The sequence below is a fragment of the Myxine glutinosa genome, chromosome 6 (genome assembly GCF_964187855.1).
Source record: "Myxine glutinosa chromosome 6, kmMyxGlut1.1, whole genome shotgun sequence".
In the NCBI taxonomy this organism is placed as follows: Eukaryota; Metazoa; Chordata; class Myxini; order Myxiniformes; family Myxinidae; genus Myxine; species Myxine glutinosa.
Genome location: NC_136266.1, coordinates 149,848,932 through 149,864,163, shown reverse-complemented (window position 1 = coordinate 149,864,163; position 15,232 = coordinate 149,848,932). Strand labels below are relative to the sequence as shown.

Below are 15,232 nucleotides of genomic sequence, written 5' to 3'. Positions count from 1 at the left end.
TTTTTTGTATACAAGATGTCCACGCACAACATTGATCACAAAAAGAATAGATTCCTGCCTACTAGATGTCCACGCACAACATTGATCACAAAAAGACAAACTGACATATAAAACATAAAACATATGATATAGGGTGAGGGGAGAACAAGGTGGAGAGCAGGGACATCGGGAGATCTGTGGGAGGGAGAGGGCTTGGGGGGAGGAGGCATGGGAGGGGTGGGGGTGGGAGAAGTATAAAACACATGGACACTGCTAGGACTTCCAGGAAAGAAGTTTGTATTTTAAAAAAAAGTGGATCTGGGGTGAATTTAACGGGGGTAAAAATATCAAGGTTTTGGATGGCGGAAGATAAGAGATGGTGGTGAACACCTGTTTGAAAGACCTGGAGGGAGGAGTGGGATTGAAGAGAGTGAGGGAGTTTGTTCCAGAGGCGGGAGAAAAGAGGAATAAAAAAGTGAAGGTGAATAGAGAGTCTTGATTTTAGCAGTTTAACCATAAGAGGGTTGCTGGCAGATCTTGTGCGACCTGTAGGAATATTTGGGGGCTTGACGCACAATATTGAATTACTAACCACAGCATTAGGGATGAGCTCCCTTTCAAAGCATTCCGTTATCAAATGTGCTTTTTGGCACCGGGTGCCGCAAACTAATGCTTCAAGGTAGAATGTGTGCAAGTTGAGTTTAATGGCAACGTTTCAAACTCCTGTTCGTTTGAAATTCACCAATTATCCGATCCCAACCTCTATTTTCAGAGGGAAACGGTTCCTATAAGGCCGTGGGCTCTGACCGATCGCTCGCGTTTGTGTTACCCAACGAGGCGCTACTAGATGTCCACATAAATTGACCCTTCGTGTGTTATTACACACAAACTCACTTGTTGGCATTTGCAAAGACAAGAAGAAACTATTTTTATTTCGGTTTGAATGTCAAACTTTTTTGCTGGCGTCAGTTCACCTCTTCAGCAAATGTGATTCGGCTCACGACCAATGCAATTGCGAGTTGATGGAGGCGTGGCCACCTGGTGCTCCTCAATGTATGAGGAACTACCATAAACAAGTCAGGATCAAAGACGGCAGAACCCACGCCAGGGTGTGATGTGTCGAAATTCCTTAATTCAAGCAGAAAATGAGGTGTATAATCAATTTATTTACCAAAGATAGCTCTGAAATTAGTCAATTTTCTGAAGGAAGTTGGCAGAAAACATGTACGAATGCTCTGAATTGCCTAAACCTTCTAGACGACCGGAAACGTATGTTTCAAGACCATCGACATCCTTGGTCCGTTTTCCTGCCCGAGCTCGACGCATCTCCTGGATATTCTATTTATTATGTACCTACATACGAAGCACAATTCGTTATTGTTTACATAATGTGTAGGCATACCCCACTAGTGTATATATATATATATATATATATATATATATATATATATATATATATATATATATATATGTATGTATGTATGTATGTATGTATGTGTATATATATATATATATATATATATATATATATATATAAATATATATAATTATATATATATATATATTGTCGCGATCCCGCCTGTGAAATGTTTCCCAGCACGGAATACGGACGTTAATGTCCGGGCTTCAAGTAGTCCACGGGGTGGACAGAGAGAACTCAATAAACACCGTTGTGTTTTAATCGGCCTTCTAGGGGTAAGGCACGATGCTTTATTGGCTCGATCACAAAACCATGAAAGGTAACAAAATGGAATAAACTGCACAAAGCCTGCAGGAACTGTCGGCAACAGACGCTCCAAACAGGACGCAGGTAAGATCACTCGCGGCTCCAATCGACGATCTCCGGGACTCGGAGGGTAACAGGATGGAATTCACCGCACAAGGCCGGCAGGAACGGTCGGCCAGCAGCTCCAACACGAAGCAGGCAATCACTCGCTGTTCCAATCTACGAGATCCGGGAATCACTCGTTCTCTTCCGGAGTTACTCGCTCGTAAAATACCGAACTGTAATCGACCAGCCCAACTCGGCTGTCGTGAGGATTCAAGGAAAGCCCTTTGGAGATTTCCCACTCGGAGCCTTCGAGCCGCGTCCGTTGCACAAGATGGCGGCCGCGCTCTCTGACCCTCCACCAATCGCGTGCCGAATCGCCTCCCGATCGCGTGAGGCTCCAAGGAGGCCACGTCACGCGGTGGGCGGGGCACCAAATCTGGGTGAGAACAGGTGGTTTCACCGGTGGTTTCTCACAATATATATATATATAAATATATATATATATATACTGTATATATATATATATATATGACTCCATGGTAAGATCTCCAACCTTTAATTGAACAAACAATGACTCAACGTTTCGATTAACAACATGTGAAGCCACACGCCTCCGTTAATCTTCCTCAAGAGTGATAAAATCATCTCAACATCCCCTTACATGCACAGTGGGCGGGGTATATGCAAAGTGGGGGTGGGCAATGCTGGACAGCCAATGAAACCGTATCACACCGCTCTCCTGAACGGAGACGTTACCGACCAAATTCAAAAATCAACCGCATATTAACAGCTCAAAATAATCCTGTAAGCAATGCTGGATTATAACGCAAGTGTTGAGAAAATCCAGAACAATCATTACATTTAATCAAAAGTTAAACTTTTTGGATATTTTGATATTTTGGGCTCCACACCCAACAGAAACAGAAGACGTGTTTTGGAGGCTTGGCACACAGAAGAAACTGTTACCTCGATCACACAAGAGGTCGTTGACTTACCGGTAGCGTTTGACCCACTCTTGTGTAAACGAAGCAGGCAATCCGTACTTTGAACAACGAGTCCACATAATATATCACACAAGGTTTTTATTCGGACAAATTGCCCCCTCCCACCTCCAATCCCTCCAACCCACCCCTCTCCCACACCCCCCCCTCCACTTCCAACCCCCTCTGGTTCCCCCCCCCCCCATTTTATCCCCCCTAAAACCAACCTCCTTCCCGCATTCACCTTTACTGCATAGGGCCACATGTGATGATCTTGATAATGTGACAATTTTATTTTGTCTTAAAAATTTTTGGCTTTAATATAGTTACAGTTTTAATTTAATTTACAATTTAATTGTTTGCAAGTTTAACTTTTGATTAAATGTAATGATTGTTCCGGATTTTCTCAACACTTGCGTTATAATCCAGCATTGCTTACAGGATTATTTTGAGCTGTTAATATGCGGTTGATTTTTGAATTTGGTCGGTAACGTCTCCGTTCAGGAGAGCGGTGTGATACGGTTTCATTGGCTGTCCAGCATTGCCCACCCCCACTTTGCATATACCCCACCCACTGTGCATGTAAAGGGATGTTGAGATGATTTTATCACTCTTGAGGAAGATTAACGGAGGCGTGTGGCTTCACATGTTGTTAATCGAAACGTTGAGTCATTGTTTGTTCAATTAAAGGTTGGAGATCTTACCATGGAGTCATTTGGATATACTCCCAACCGCAAATCTTTGCTTATATATATATATATATATGTATATATGTATATATATATATATATATATATGTATATATGTATATATATATATATATATATATATATATATATATATGTATGTATATATATGTTGTTCAGTCTCTGGCCCTTTTTTTACCCCAAACCCCCCATGCTACCGAGCTTCTCGCTTTAACTGCTGACCTTTGAATCTATCTGACCCTACCTCTCGGATTTCACTCCCATTCGTGTCTTAGCCGGGTCAAAAATCAGTTCTTAATTCAAGTCTTTCTCACAACTACTGAATAGCGTTGGTGGCTGGTTGGGTAACAAAATGGCGCCTATAATGACGTCATCGTCGAGTTGGCCAGACTCTCCATACATACGACACTGATCCACCCAACCATTACACAGTTTAAGAGGATTTTCTGCAGCCATGGATTTAAGACATTACAGTTGAAATAGCTACTTCCGCCTTTTAGTTGCAGTCTGAAAGACACAGAACTGCCCACTGCAAACAAACAATATGTCACCTGTCGTTCACACACTGCTATGAACACACTGCGTGTTTGCAGAACGAAAGTTGAGAAGAACATGGGGCAATAAGGGACACCAAGTACACACAGCCTGCTTGGATTGAGGAGGAACGAGAAGAAAGAAACATCGAATGTCATAGCCCCCATGGTTTTAGTAATTATGCTGTGCAGAGTTAAAAGCCGCCAGTCAGCCATCTTTGGTCAGATTACAAAACAAAATCTTCTGCATATGTATACTCTTGTGTATTGTCTTTGTGCCAATTCTGAACAAAATTGGTCCATGCATGTCCGAGAAATGGTTGGGGACACATTTAAGTAACAAAATGGCCGCCAGTCGGCTATCTTTGATCTGATCTGAATAAAAAAGACGTGTATATATAACTTATCAATCATTATCTGTGTTCCAAGTTTGAACAAGATCGGTAAATGCATGTCTGATAAATGGCTGAGGACGTGTTCAATACCGGGTTTTTTTACAACTAAATTGGCCTCCAGTCGGCCATCTTTGACCGCATCGCGAAATTATGTGAATGTGTATACCATCACGTATTATCTTTGTGCCAAGCATGAACAAAATCGGTCCATACATCTCCGGGATATCGTTGCGGGTGGACGGACGGACGGATGGACAGACGAACGGACAAGATCCAATCCATAAGCCCCCATTTTGGATTAAGTCCAATGGGGGCTAATAACCAATGATAACCTTAAGAGGTCGGTGTTCAAAGCAAGAGCAAACAGGGTCGATTAGTAAAATTCTCACAAGTTCTGTCTATATATTACATCAGCAATGAAGTTCTATCTATATATTACATCAGCAATGAAGTTCTATCTATATATTACATCAGCAATGAAGTTCTATCTATATATTACATCAGCAATGAAGTTCTATCTATATATTACATCAGCAATGAAGTTCCATCTATATATTACATCAGCAATGAAGTTCCATCTATATATTACATCAGCAATGAAGTTCTATCTGTATATTACATCAGCAATTAAGTTATATCTATATATTACATCAGCAATGAAGTTATATCTATATATTACATCAGCAGTTACAAATTTAAAAAAATAACAACCAATAACAAACAACCAAACAACCAATAACAACCAATAACAACCAATGAAGTTCTATCTGTATAACAAACCAATAACAAATTCTATATAACAAATCTGTATAACAAATGTTATAACAAATAACAACCAATAACAAACAACCAAACAACCAATAACAACCAATAACAACCAATGAAGTTCTATCTGTATATTACTTCAGCAATTAAGTTATATCTATATATTACATCAGCAATGAAGTTCCATCTATACATTACATCAGCAATGAAGTTATATCCATATATAACATCAGCAATGAAGTTCTATCTATATATTACATCAGCAATGAAGTTCTATCTATATATTACATCAGCAATGAAGTTCTATCGACATATTACATCAGCAATGAAATTATATCGATATATTACATCAGCAATGAAGTTATATCTATATATTACATCAGCAATTAAGTTATATCTATATATTACATCAGCAATTAAGTTATATCTATATATTACATCAGCAATGAAGTTATGTCTATATATTACATCAGCAATTAAGTTATATCTATATATTACATCAGCAATGAAGTTATATCTATATATTACATCAGCAATTAAGTTATATCTATATATTACATCAGCAATTAAGTTATATCTATATATTACATCAGCAATTAAGTTATATCTATATATTACATCAGCAATGAAGTTATATCTATATATTACATCAGCAGTTACAAATTTAAAAAAATAACAACCACATACATTTCCATCAGTACCTTGCTGGTGCTCTGGCACATAGTCAGGTTCACTATGTTTTTTCGTTCAAAATTTTGGTAGATTAGCAAAACTATACATTTTTGGAATATTCAGAACATGAGGAATCCAAAAATTAATGTTTACATTTGCGTAGACACCTTTGCGAAAATGACACTCAGGACAGTGATGAAGATCTGTAAAAGCATATTCCTGAACGGTATAGACCTCGTAGATCCTGTGTATAGGACTTATAGTTCAATCTGATACTACCTATAACTTCCTATAACAACCTATAACGTCAAAGGACTTGTAATATCATGTATTATGTAATACAGTTATATCACAAATATAAAGACAATGGTTTTCAATTACCTTTGTTTGTTGCTTTTCTATAATCCTGAGCACTATTTTGAGGCCTTTATTGGATTCCTTGACCCAGAAAACATATGATTAGCATATTTAATTAAGTCTCTGGGTTGACTAGAAGCTGAGATAGCGCAAAATATGTATTTTATGGCGGCCATTTTCAAAATCCAAAATGGCGGCCATGCAGGTGTTTGTGCAAATGCCAACATTGATTTTCAGATTCTCCATGCTCTGAAGATTCCAAAATGTACAGGTTTGCTAATCCCAAAATTTTGAAAGAAATTATATTTGTTAACATAGTGAACCTGACTATCTTCATCACTGTCCTGAGTGTCATTTTCGCAAAGGTGTCTACGCAAATGTAAACATTAATTTTTGGATTCCTCATGTTCTGAATATTCCAAAAATGTATAGTTTTGCTAATCTACCAAAATTTTGAACGAAATTCTATTTGTTAACATAGTGAATCTGACTAACACCTGCTTTGCCTCCATTCATACCAGAGACATCTCATAAAGTCAGTGCACATAATGGCCCGTGAGAAGGAAATCAAACGGATAATTAGAGAATGACTGTAGACAGTACGATGGATGATATCGGGGATGCCACCAATTAACACGTCATGAAATAATGCACGGCAGTCAGGTGGTACTTAAGCCTGTGTTAGGTGGCTGGAATCTCCGTTGGCAGGTAGGTCACCTGCCATCGATGATCATTACAGACTGATTTTGTTCTATGTACATCAAGCTGATTTAGAAATACTCTTAATCATAATGAAATCGCACAATATGAAAAAAAACCGCACGACTACAAAGTTGATTTGCGTCCTCATTGGCCCGCTCAGCTCATTAACATAATTTATCCTGTCAAAAGCGGTTCGCCACGCCCACTTGCCTACAACTTCCTGCGTGATGTGAATGTGGCTTCGGTGTGGTTCATCCTTCACGGCTCGTTGCGTTTGTTGGTGTGCGCTCGCCAACCAAACATGATGCGTTTAGCCTGCAGGTAGCGGACTAGTTGGTGTCACGAGGTGTGGCTGCATGTGGATCACGTGATTAATGTAGTCTGAAGTCAGAAACTTTAACCGTTTCGTGTCAACGGATATTTGAACTCAGGAAGAGGCCATTCGGCCCATCACGTCGGTGTCATATCCACATCACATTAAATAACTCGTCGGTGCAGCAAAGGCACAACATTGTTGCAGGAAACCTCCAAAGGCATCGCCGACCTGTATTTTCGTTGCTGCTTGTTCCCTTTCTGGACGCGAAGTTCTACATATACCCAGAATATGCTTCACATAAACAAGGACGAGGCAAGCAGCTGAAAATCAATTCACTGAAAACAAGCTTCCAGGAAAGGCCCAACAGAAATGAAAGTTTCATGCTTTTTACGGATAACAATAGGATAACAGGGATGGTTGGGTCAGTGGGTGTGGCCAGATTCCAGATTCCAAGCCAGAGGCTTAAGGTGGCTTCAGTTCAGAAATTCCAAAGTGGAATCCTTTCCTGAAAAACCAAAACATGACAGAGGTTCTAGATTGTGCTCACGGCCATTAAGATTTGGTTTACCATTGCCACTTGTAATGTACTCATCAGGACATATTTAATAAATTATTTATGTAAAGTATATATAACTAAAAAGGCCCTCAGTTACGTCCACCAGGATAAACAGGTTACCTTTTGTATCCACTGATAGGTCGGATATGGATTCGGACCTGAACCAAAATCTAATCGGCTTGTTCTTGTCACCTAACCAACTCGTCCACCAAGTTGAGTCATGACTCGTCCATAACGTTTTAAAATATCATGTTATATAATGGTTGTAGCCCCATCACTCAATAATAAAGAATCAATTAAAAAATTTAAAATCCTCATATCTGGATCCGGATTCACGTCTTCACCAACCAAAATCTAATAAATTCTTCCTTGTCACATACCCAACCTGTCCACCAGGTTTTGTACAAATCCATCCACAATTTTATGAGACATCCTGCTCACAGACAGACATACAGGGGTGCCAACAACCTCCGTCCACCTTCGATAGCGGAGGTTGTAATACGGAGTGGCAGAGTATAAGGACTGCAATGAAACAGCAAATTAATACTACAAAATGCGTAAAATATCTCTACTTTTAATTCATCCCACAAAATAAAATCATTCATTGGACATAGAGAAGGAACCAGACCTCGATTGTCAAGCACATTGCACAAATGAGGAATGGCGAAGTTTGAGAAAGGAAAATGTTTTGAGGACCAATCTTGGTCCTTCTGCAGACCAATCTTTGTCCTTCTGCAGACCAAGCTTTATCCTTCTGTGGACCAATCTTGGTTGTTCGGTGGACCAATCGTGGTTGTTCGGTGGACCAATCTTTGTCCATCTCTGGATCAATCCTGGTTCTTCTGTGGACCACTTCTGGTTCTTCTGCAGACCAATCTTTGTAGTTCTCTGTACCAACCTTGGTTGTTCAGTGGACCAATCTTGGTCCTTCTGTGTACCAATCTTGGTTGTTCAGTGGACCAATCTTGGTTTTTCGGTGGACCAATCACGATTCTTCTGTGGACCAATCTTGGTCTTTCTGTGAACCAATCTTTGTCCTTCTGTGGACCAATTTTTTTCAATGAATCCGAATAACAGAAGGTTTAGACCATGGGAAGGCTCTGTTCCATCTCTTAGGCATAGGCAAATCCAGGTAGTTGAGAATGGGGGGTGGGGGGGAGGTAGGTGTGCAAGGGGTTCACACCTCTCCCCCTCCCACCCCCCCCCCACCCCCTCGGATTTTCGATGATAAATTATGTGATGTGATATTGGATGCAGTACTGTGGCAGATATTGAGTGGTGGCACCATTCAACTTTATCTTCTTGTGAGAGTCAATTATATGTGTTTACAGGATACACAAGTGGTGAGAGGTATAAAGTTAATCTTTTAATAAAGCATGAAACGTGTGTTTCCCAATTGTACTGTTGATCTTTTAATAACGCATTAAATGTGTGTTTCCCAATCGTACTGTTGATCTTTTAATAACGCATTAAATGTGTGTTTCCCAATCGTACTGTTGATCTTTTAATAACGCATTTCAATGTGTTTCCCAATCATACTGTTCATCTTTTAATAACGCATTTAAATGTGTGTTTCCCAATCGTACTGTTCATCTTTTAATAATGCATTTAAATGTGTTTCCCAATAGTACTGTTGATCTTTTAATAATGCATTAAATGTGTGTTTCCCAATCATACTGTTCATCTTTTAATAACGCATTAACTGTGTGTTTCCCAATCATGCTGTTGATCTTTTAATAACGCATTAAATGTGTGTTTCCCAAATGTACTGTTCATCTTTTCGGAGTGCTTTGAATGTGCGTTTCCCAATCAGCATGACAGAATGCACATTAATGAAGCGTTACATTACGTTACTGAATCGAGCGTTTCAAGTTACGCAAATTACTATAACATCCGATTTATGTTCGTGGGTGTTACGTTTAAATAGATGGTCCAAAGGACCAGGAGATGGGTTTCTTCCAAGAGCAGTATATTAAATCCAGAACCGTACAGCATAACAAGTACTGCAAAGTGAGTGCAGCACACACCAAGACTTCAAGCACCTCCAGGCCACGCTTCTGTCTCCTCCTTTGCGTCCAAAAAACAACCACAAGAAGTACCTCCAAGAAGATCCAGGCATTCAAATAACTAACTATTGTGCTTACATATTATAACTAACTATAGTGCTTGCATTACTAAAAAAAATAGTGTTACATAAGTTTTGAACAGCCCCATATTAGGGTTAAACAATCCGTGACCATGTGAAGAATCAGTTCGTTCTGATATAACCGTGGTGGAGGCTGACATGGATGAGAGGTGTCCAGTTAATTAATTGATAACGCATTAAATGTATGTTTCCCAATAGCGCTGTTCATCTTTAAAGAGTGTTTTAAATGCGTGTTTCCCAATCGGCCCGTTACCGGATTTTGTCGCAGATTGTGACCACAGTGCGGTCATTCTTGTTTTGACGAAGCATTCCAGCTGGCCAAGTCTGCTCACCAGTTCGCGATTTTGGTCCATTAGTTATCGCGAATCGCTGAACTTCTGGGCCAGGGAAGAACACAAGGAACTACAAAAACTTCCAAAAATGCAGGAAATGCCGTTTCCAACGATTATTTATTTCAGAAATTTCCTGCGGGAGGATCCCTTGACCTCCGCTTCCTCCCCCGTTCAGCACTATGACTTGGGTACACCTCCCCATCTTCAAATTCCTGGATCTGCCACTGCTTGGAACCCACTAAAGGAAATTGAAACCAACAGAAACTGGTTATGGAGATTGTAATGTGGAAGTTTACAATCATGCATCGTTTTGTGTCTGCCTCTCAGGACAGGCCTTCCCATGAGGCCTTCTCCTGCAATGCCTCATGTGTCTCTGTTTTATAGTCGGATGAAAATCCGACGGCGAGTCACTCGAAGGCTGATGTGACTTTTGACAATGCTGTCTTATTTATTCAACATTCTTCATTTCAATATTCTGGATTCTTTTATCTTTTTCATATAAATATGTGAAACTGCATCCTCGCTACATTTCCCATTTATCCCAATCCCTCATTACGTTTCTTTTCCTGCCCACAACCCATGCCCTCTCCATTCCTCCGCTCAGTAATGCAATTTATCCTTCATTCCCCCAAACTTCTCTGTCTATTGCCCCCACACCCACCATTCCCTCTACCTCTTTCCCATCTCCAGGGGCCTCGTGCCTCTCAGGCCTAGCACTGGAATTCGCACTAATCGCTCGCAGGTGCGAGATGGAGAACCCCGACGGACGACTTGCCCATTGGCCTCCCTTCCCCGGTCCCCTGGTTTCAGCAGGATCTTCCTCAAGATACACAAGCATGTACCGGTATACCCTTCTCCTCTCACTCATGCTGTCAAACAGTTGACGTCACACATGACAACAAACAGCACAGGCCAGAAGAAGAAAAAGTGATTCTTCCATGTTTAGAGATTCTTGATCCACTACATGAGCATCTTCTGGAATCTGGTCCATCAAACCTGCAGGGTCTACAATTGTCACACAGTTTGGGCCTATAATGGAACTGTGAATACTCAAGCAAACCTCAAAACACGTTTTAAACTCCGAACATCCATAATGTAGAGGAATATCTGCAAATGCATACTTCATACCAGGTACGTCACCTGATACACTAGCGAAATGCATGATGTTCCTGCTAATAATGAGAACACACTTAAAGAGATAAAATATCAATTTCTGAGATTCACCAGCCAGCCGTGCTTGCTTGAGATCATGCTGGGATGAGCAGGCATTGTTTGAACACCAGGCCAAACATCTGTACCTAATCAGTACCCACAGAAAAACAACCTCACTGGAAACCCCTGTAAAAAACAGCCCTGAACACAAGGAGACAATATCAGAATTGGAGGCCCAGGTTTCAATTTTGTTTTTTTCATAAAATAATGTAAATGTGTCATCGGTGTTGATCCAAACCCCCAACCGACTTACCCAAAATATCAAATTATAATAGTAATATAAAAACAAAATATTTCTAAAATTAGAATAAAACCTTCGTCCACTGTATGAGGTGAAGGCCGCAACAGTCCTAGATGTTCAACATATCCTCGTCCTCCCCTTCACTTCCCCTTTGGATCTTCTCCCATCTACCTCCTCATCTCATTTCTACCTGTCTCCACAGCTCCTCCCACTTCCAACCTTCGCCACCACCACATGCTACACTGGAAAGTACCAGAAGTGCTGAGAGGGGACTGAGGTCAGGCAATATGGACAACATAGCTATTTCATTTGTTTCATTAAATGTGTAACTTTAATTTCTCCACAGTAAAGGTGCCATCTACATATTATGTATGAAGAATGTTTGACTTTTTCACTTCCCTAATGCTCCCCCCCCCCCCCCACCCCTCCCTAAATTCCCTTAATTTTCTCTAATTAACCCCTCCCTTGCCCCACACCATTGATTTTCATTTGCATTTACTATATGTAGATGATCCTCAATGTAAAGCATGCATGGAACAAAAACTTTTAGCAAATGTGTCTTGGCAGATTGAATTGTGGGTAATGTTAAGGAAAGGATGTATGAACATAAAGACACAGAATATTGAGAGAAGAGCAAAATCAAAAGCCATTTACACATCCATGTCCAGAATTGAACCACGGTGTGTACCTTCACATGCTTCCCATTTAAGGAATTCCCTGATAATTAACACCGGTTTTAAAGAACGGGGAAAGAGCAATCACACTCATGTAAAGGTTTGGGTCATTCAATCTGTGAAGCCATGTTGAATGAACACAAATTCAGGGTTACAGAACACATTTCAAAACAATCAATCTGTTAGCAGCTATAGGAGAACAAGGAATGAATAATGAATGACTTCACTTGATAAAAGTACTCCAGGCACATCATGATAAAAATCTATATTATAAAACACGAGTGTCTATCTGTTTGTACGTCTGTCCCGAAACTACTCCCCCAGTTTTGGGGCTAGCTCCGCCGAACCTTCTGTGGAACGTTTTGGGGTCCCAGCGGATGTTGTAAGGTAGGTAGGAGGTTTCATAAATTCCTCAATAAAATTATGATTTTGAAATACAATCGTTACGGACATGCTCCCGAATCCGGAAGTAAACAGATGACGACAATGGGCTGGTTTGACAATATCTCGATACAATCGTTATTTAACACAGTATTTTGTTATAGTATTAATGTATGATTGGAATGATGCTGTTTGGAATGAAAATAGGGATATTGAGCTGAAATATGAATGAGGAAATGACATGAGGGTTTCTACTTTCTAACCGTGACATTCACGGATTCGCCATGTGCAGATTCACCATGGGAATAGAATCATTCAGACGGGTACGTTTTTTGCCCAAGTCCTTCATGAACTGGCTGTCCTTGTCTGACTTTCGACTGAAGGTGGCACAGGAATGTGGAATTGATTGGTTCCATGGTTTAGCATTCGCCGTGTTTTGCCCAAATCATTCACGAACCGGCTGTCCATGTCTGACGTTCGACTGAAGGTGGCACAGGAATGTGGAATTTATTGGTTCATCATTTACCATTCGCCGTGTTTTGCCCAAGTCCTTCACAAACCGGCTGTCCATGTCTGATGTTCTATGAAAGGTGGCACAGGAATGTGGAATTTATTGGTTCATCATTTACCATTCACCGTGTTTTGGCCAAGTCCTTCACGAACCGGCTGTCCATGTCTGACTTTCGACTGAAGGTGGCACAGGAATGTGGAATTGATTGGTTCCATGGTTTAGCATTCGCCGTGTTTTGCCCAAATCATTCACGAACCGGCTGTCCATGTCTGACGTTCGACTGAAGGTGGCACAGGAATGTGGAATTTATTGGTTCATCATTTACCATTCGCCGTGTTTTGCCCAAGTCCTTCACAAACCGGCTGTCCATGTCTGATGTTCTACGATAGGTGGCACAGGAATGTGGAATTTATTGGTTCATCGTTTACCATTCACCGTGTTTTGGCCAAGTCCTTCACGAACCGGCTGTCCATGTCTGACTTTCGACTGAAGGTGGCACAGGAATGTGGAATTGATTGGTTCCATGGTTTAGCATTCGCTGTGTTTTGCCCAAATCATTCACGAACCGGCTGTCCATGTCTGACGTTCGACTGAAGGTGGCACAGGAATGTGGAATTTATTGGTTCATCATTTACCATTCGCCGTGTTTTGCCCAAGTCCTTCACAAACCGGCTGTCCATGTCTGATGGTCTACGAAAGGTGGCACAGGAATGTGGAATTTATTGGTTCATCGTTTACCATTCACCGTGTTTTGCCCAAGTCATTCACGAACCGGCTGTCCATGCCTGACGTTCGACTGAAGGTGGCACATTAACGTGGAATTTACCTTGTCTGATGTTCTACGAAAGGTGGCACAGGAATGTGGAATTGATTGGTTCCATGGTTTAGCATTCGCTGTGTTTTGCCCAAATCATTCACGAACCGGCTGTCCATGTCTGACGTTCGACTGAAGGTGGCACAGGAATGTGGAATTTATTGGTTCATCATTTACCATTCGCCGTGTTTTGCCCAAGTCATTCACGAACTGGCTGTCCATGCCTGACGTTCGACTGAAGGTGGCACATTAACGTGGAATTTACCTTGTCTGATGTTCTACGAAAGGTGGCACAGGAATGTGGAATTTATTGGTTCCATGGTTTGGCATTCACCATTTCCACATTGTTTGTTTGGTTTTGGCTTCCCACCCATGCATAGCACGGGTACCTCGCCAGTCAAGTGATAAAGATGGATGACATGAGGGATGTGGATGGAGTTCTGGATGAAATGAAGCCATGAAGCATACAAGATTGAAGAGGTTCCAGTTATGGGAATTGGGTAAGGTCACGTGAGAAGCATAAAGCTACAGAGTGCGATGGAAAGCAAAAGTGACATGTTTTGTACAGCGGAGAGCAAATGCTGTGTCCTGGCATCTATCAAATGCTAATTTGCTCCCTTTGGTAGAAAGTGCTCCCTTCGCTCTACGTCCGTTTGCTTTGCTTCAAAGTCTCTCAAATGGGCCCGCAATCAATCTCTACACTGCAAGGAAAATGCAACACTCGTGATTATATTACTGCACTCGGTTGTGTGCTTTGACTGTGAGCCCGAAAAAAGATTACGCCTCGGGACAGGTGGTGACACAGAACATGAGCACGACAGGAAAAACCTTGTGGTGAGTTTTCAACTTCCATGAGGCCTCTGTTCAAAAATCCAGGGACATTGGAGCTAATGTCTGAATTCACAGTTTCTCATTATTCTCCTGCCTCTCAAGACCTGCCCTCCCACCCCCAGCCCACCATATCCCTTCTCGTCTTGGGTGTTCCCAGGAAGTTCCTGGGAAACCCGCCAAAGTTTCATGTTCAGAAAATCCAACGAAACTTTACACAAGCAAAACGAAGGAGTGCGCGTGTCGTTTTCTTGAGTTCGCTTTGGGAAAATGCTTAGTTGTTGCGTTAGTGAGAGAACATGACGTCACATTTCCATGAACATGACGCCATCAGCATCGCACTGAGGTTTTACAGCCTAT

The 15,232-nt window shown here is 41.1% G+C and overlaps 1 protein-coding gene and 1 long non-coding RNA gene across 3 annotated transcripts in view; one reads left to right on the top strand and one right to left on the bottom strand.

Moving 5' to 3' along the window:
* Positions 1 to 4,128, top strand: part of LOC144892676 (uncharacterized) — a 101,092-nt gene extending 96,964 nt beyond the window's left edge. The window contains exon 3 of the long non-coding RNA XR_013623889.1: positions 4,031 to 4,128. This is a non-coding gene — a long non-coding RNA (uncharacterized LOC144892676). The remainder of the gene's footprint in view (positions 1 to 4,030) is intronic.
* The window catches only part of LOC137429477 (tensin-3), a 386,475-nt gene that overhangs the window by 344,278 nt on the left and 26,965 nt on the right, over positions 1 to 15,232 (bottom strand). The gene's annotated exons all lie outside the window — the stretch shown is intronic.